Raw genomic sequence first — 5,868 nt, forward strand, 5'->3', positions numbered from 1 at the left:
GGGTTTGCCAGAATGACGCCTTCGAGGTATGAACTCGCGACTTGCCGGTCCCCTGCGCTGCCTAAGATCTTGGGACACATGTAGAAGGGGTCGAATATCACGATGTCTGGGGTCTTGTCTCTAATGATCCGCATCTCCATACTAAGCGAAAATAGCCGAATGAAGGTGTAGTGCAGCGGATGAAGGTTAAACATAGCGAAGATGTCAGCAAACCGCAAGACGATCATACCCCCGATGGCGCTATCGACAAAGCGCTTGCCCCCTGGCACCTTGGCCACGAAAACCGGGTATGCCACATTATTCTTGGAGAGACGCCGCTTCTCCAAAGAAAGAACACTGTCATGCAGACTCCGCATAGCACCGGTTGCAACGCAGAGCAGATTAGTCGGTAGCATCAGCCTACCCGCCACATGCACCCTCATCGAGATATCCTTAGGTGGTGGTGGCCCGTCCTGGGATCGTATTCGGTGCCGGCTGGCTCGCACCCTTGTTAGTCTTTCTTTTCCGTCCCTTCTTCTTCTGCTGATGTAATGGGATCGAGTTCTGCTCAGAGACCACCTTCTTGAGTGTGTTGGGGCTGATAATATTTCGCACCTCGGCTATCTAAGGCTTAGTGAAGGCGGCAGCTGTCAGCGTCTACTGAGAACTGAACGCCAGACGACGCCTGTTGCAATTGGGTTTCTCTGTGGTACCTGCTAGATCACGGTCGTCTTTTGTAGGGTTGGGTTCTTGAGAAGGAGGCCCCAAGAATTCATCACCGTACCCATGTTTGGCAAAGTACTTATCGACCATGGTAAATGTACCGTCGTCGTCGTCGTCGTCTGAATCCTGTGCCATATGCATGTCCGGATACTGTGCCATATGCAAGTCCGGCATGTCCGGTAGCGTTGTGGAGGTCTTGCCATGGCTTGGCGCCGGCACGCCTGGCGGTGTTCTCTGTGGGGTGGTGTCCCCCGCCCCCAAATGAATCTGGCTCTTCGGCCAAAGCAGGGGCCAGCTTAAGCATGCGCTGAGAGTCATCAAATCATCCTCATCGGCCCCAGCGGGTCGCAACGGGGGTAACAAGTTGTCGCAGCCTGGCAGCACCCGAACCAGTTGATTCCTATACACGGTGGGTGGCATCGGATTACCGTGGAACATGGGGTTGCCTGGTTGAACGGTTCTGCCCTTGGCAACATTGATCAACTCACTGCCCATGAAGTGCAGGAGAGTGCACGGAACGCCGGTGCCGGTGCCCTGCGAAAACATGTAGGGCGTCAGGGGATGCACAGTCAAAGGCAAGGAGATGAAGTCATCGGCCGAGAGAGGCTTAGTTACCGTGATGGAGTCGAGCTCGGCTAATGACGAGGCACCGCCAACGGCGGGCGTGCAAGTGACGGAGGGGCCGCTTGCTGCCGAGGTGCTGGCCGGCGTATTCTTCACACACCCGGGTGCATTAATAAGCTCCAATGCCCGTGTCGGCGCCGGAGACACCAATACCGCCTCCGCCTCCGCAGGTGAAAAACTGATCGATCTCCTCCTGACTTAGAGTGAAGCACGCGGGAGGGAAGTCATTTCCGGTCTTCTTGGACTTTTTGCCTTTGCGACGACTTTCCGTGTCCTGCTTCGCCTCCTCATCATCATCATTATTAGCGTGAAGCTCCTCCCTGATTCCCATTGATTTCAAATCCTCCCTTGCTTTCGGCCCATCTTTGGTCCTCTCTGGCATGTTGAACAAGGTACCAAGCAGACTCTTGCACATGTTCTTCGTGATATGCATGACATCAAGGCTATGAGGCACACAGAGGATTTTCCAGTATGGCAAGTCCCAGAAAACAAACCTTGGTTTCCATACCTTCAGCAGCAGCTCTAGCGCCTTTCGCTTCTTTCCCGGCTCTGGCGCCTTTCCCGGCGGTGGGCACTCTTTCCAATTTTTCAACAACACGTCTATTTCCTCGCCGCTCCTCGTACGCGGGCGTCTTCGGGGTTCGGTTTCACCATCGAATAGATCCTTGCGTTTTCTCCATGAGTCATTGTCGCGAAGCCACCTTCGATGTCCCATGAACACGGTTTTCGAAGACCCAAGATCTCTATCTAGCTGGCGATTCATTGTGTCATCCATGCACCTGACGCATCCAGAAAATCCGTGGACCACCTGCCCCGTGACAGATCCGTAACCGAGATAGTCGTGCACCGTCGTGAGCAGTGCGGCTCTCATAGGGTAATATTCTTTCTCTGCGACGTCCCACATATTGGCTGGCATTTTCCACAGCGTGTCTAGCTCCTCTTTCAGCAGCCGTAGATAGAGATTGATGTTGTTCCTTGGTTGTTTCGGCAATTCAATTAGCATACTCATGTGAATGTACTTCCTCTTCATGCACAACCAGGGGGAAGGTTGTACATCCACACAAACACAGGCCAGGTGCTATGTGTGCTTCTCTAGCTGCCAAACGGATTGACTCCATCAGTGCTCGCGCCCAGCATGATGTTCCTTGGATCGCCCCCAAATTCTGGGTATTCGAAGTTCAACGTTTTCCATTGGCTCGCATCCTTAAGGTGACTCAGCATCTTGTCTTTTTTATTTATCTCTGGATCATTTCCGTCATCTTCTCACTTTTTCTCCTCCCTATCCGCGTGCCAACGCAGGATCTTTGCTACCTTAGGGTCTGTGAAATACCGCTGCAAATGAAGAGTGATCAGAAAGTACCACACCACTTTTCGAGGAGCTTTCTTCCTTTTCTTATATCGACTGACGCCGCACACCGGACATATGGTAGACTCCGCGTGCTCGTCCCGATAAATGATGCAATTGTTCATGCACACATGGTATTTCACGTGCGGTAAATCCAGAGGACACACGATTTTCTTCGCCTCCTTGAAACTGGTCGGGCACTTGTTCCCCTTGGGAAGACGTTCGTGCCAGAATGACATGTTCTCTTCGAAGCATGCGTTGGTCATTTTGTGTTTTACCTTCATCTCTAGAGCCATGAGCGTTACTTTCAGGTGGGTAACCTTGGGCCTGCATCCTTGATACAATGGAGTAACAGTGTCTATCTCCAGTTGATCCAGCTTGGCTTTCTCTCGGGCGGCAGCACTTGCGTTATCCGCCTACTTGAGAAGCAGCTCTTGAATATGAGTGTCCTGCACCCAGGCCATCAATGGTCCATCGTCGTCTACTCTGGCATCTTCATCTTCATGATCATGCCCTTCGTCTGCTCCGGCATCTTCCTCATCATCATGTCCGGCATCTTCTACATGATGAATGTGTCCAGGAGATTCTTCGTCTTCTCGCCCGCCCTCGCCACGGTTGTCTTGCTCATGCCCTTCCTCATTTCTTGCCCGGCCCCCATGGACGACTTCATAATCATCTTCATCACCTTGCCACCGATATCCATCCATGAAACCATGCAAGAGCAGGTGGTCCGGCATCTTTATGGAATTCGGGGCCATAAGGCTCTTCAGTTGCATCTTCGACACGGACATCTTATCTCTGTCTCGTTCTTTTGAAGCATCTCGACCTTCGCGGAGCTCAAAAACCTATTCACGATGCCTTCAGTCATCGGGCGGACCATGGTCGCATGCGGGGTAGAGCAAAACGATATTTTAGAACCAAATTTTTTTTGCATGACTTTGCCTAAAAAATAGGACCAAAAGAATGCACAGTGCCAAATTCTCGCCGAAACGGAAATGAATCAAAATTCCGGCAAAATATTGGCAACTATCGCATTTCAAATACCGGTACCTGCAAACACAAACATAAATGCAACACCACAAACATATGCAACACCACAAATATACGTAGATCTAGCTAGGCCATAAAAAGTGCATGTGCACGTTGTTGGAGGGAGAAAAAGTAGATCTATAACATAAAGAAAGCTTTCCCCTTACTTACCTATCAAAAAAAGGTAATTTAACCACTTAATTTGGGTGAATCTATGGTGCAAATGAGGTGAGGAGGAGGAGGCACCCGAGACAAGCTTCGAGGAGGAGGTGGATAGAATGAAAGTGGGGAAAGTGAGTGTGGTGGGTGGCTGCCCAAAATATCTAGCTGGTCCGAGGTTACTAATGGCGCACCACCTACAAATGCGCCATCAGTAACCCTGGTTACTAATGGCGCACCTGCTGGTGGTGCGCCATTAGTAGTTTTGCAAAAAAAAATGATAGTAGTGGCGCACGGGGTGAGTGGTGCGCCATTACTAGTTGAAACTAGTAATGGCGCACTATGCCCTGGTGCGCCATTAGTATTTTTGGAAAAAAAAGTTTGTTAGTAGTGGCGCGCCGTGTGTGTGGTGCGCCATTAGTGTCCATCACACTAATGGCGCACCCACACATGGTGTGCGACTGCAATATAGTAGTGGCGAACCACTTGTCTGGTGTGCCATTAATGTCCATATTATCTATAGCCCTTTTCCTACTAGTGAGCAGATCGCCTGAGGATCCGGGCATCTCCTCTTCGGGGCGGCCAGTCAGCATACATACAGACATAACTTTGTTAGTTCCTTTCTTTGCCGAACTATATAAAGGTTCATTTGAGCACATACTAAAAATGCCGCTTTGAAGCCTCTAATTTTCCTTCACGGAGTCAGCCAGCTGGGCTCAAACATCTTTCAATTCTTCGCCCAGCTAGGTATTGGCATCTTGGAGTTTGTTTTTCTCCTGCCTGACCCGTGTAAGTACATGCTCGCCAGCGGCCAGTTGCCTTTGAGCTCCTTGTTCACCCTCTTGTGGGATTTCTGGATTCTGTCCCGGATTATCTGAGGATTCTGTCATAAGATATGAATTATTGTTAGCATTACTAGTCTATACATATAATAATATTTTTCTCAATTAGGGAATACATACCAGTGGATACCTTTTTTGATTTTTTTTCCAGTTCGGCCGTAGCGGCCGTTAGCTGGGTCCGACACTTTGCCAGCTCTTGAGACAGTAGGTTGTTCTTCTCTGTGAGCACCTATTAATACAATGATCCTTAAATCAGTTGTACCAACTGTTTCAAGTATCAGGGGCTACTGATATATAATTATCAGATTTTTACAACTATGTACTTACCCGTATATCTTTCAAATACTGGTCTGTGGTTCTAGCAAGCCCATCTTGAGCAGCTCGGATCTATGCATCACCTGAGTTGAATGCATTGAAAGCCTCTTCTGAAAAACCAGATAATGGGCTCTTCGTCCTGGGCGGGCCGGAGATGCGGCTGCATGACATTCTTTGGGCCGTCCATGACAGAAAAAATCGTGGTAGAAGCGAGGGCGAGGAAAGTTTTAGGGAGTTCCCGGTTACGGTGGGTGGTCGGGGGCCGAGCGATGCATGCTTCTCTCATACACGTATGCGCGTGTGTGCAAGGCGTTGGCTCTAACTGAACCCGAGCGAGGCGTTGGTCTATAACCGAACCTGAGCAATTGCACTGCAGGCTACGCGTTACTAAACCCGAGCGATCGATCGATGGCTGTTAACTGAACCCGATCAAGCGATTCCTTCGCTACTGCTGCTAACTGAAGCCGATCGATGCTTCCTCTGGGATGAACAGTGAGCGTTGCGGGGGGGTGGGGGGTTGGATGAACAGTGAGTGGTGGCGTTGCTTCTGGATGAACAGGACCCCGTGGTGTGGACGGCTGGATGAACAGTAGGTGGTGGAGGGGTGCCCTTGGAGGGCTGGTTGAACAGTAGCCGGTGGAGTAGCGCGCGGTGGAGGCTGGATGAACAGGAGCCCGTGGAGGCTGGAGGAAGTCGACGGTAGCCCATGGAGGCTGGAGGAGGTCGACGGTGGAGATGAACAGTATCCCGTGGAGTCCCGTTTTGCGGTACGCCACACCCCTCCCGATGAACAGGATCCCCGTTTCGACCGTAGCGCTCCAACACAACTCCGGTTCGTCTGTTTTGCGGTAC

The sequence above is a fragment of the Triticum aestivum genome, chromosome 5B (genome assembly GCF_018294505.1).
Source record: "Triticum aestivum cultivar Chinese Spring chromosome 5B, IWGSC CS RefSeq v2.1, whole genome shotgun sequence".
NCBI lineage: Eukaryota > Viridiplantae > Streptophyta > Magnoliopsida > Poales > Poaceae > Triticum > Triticum aestivum.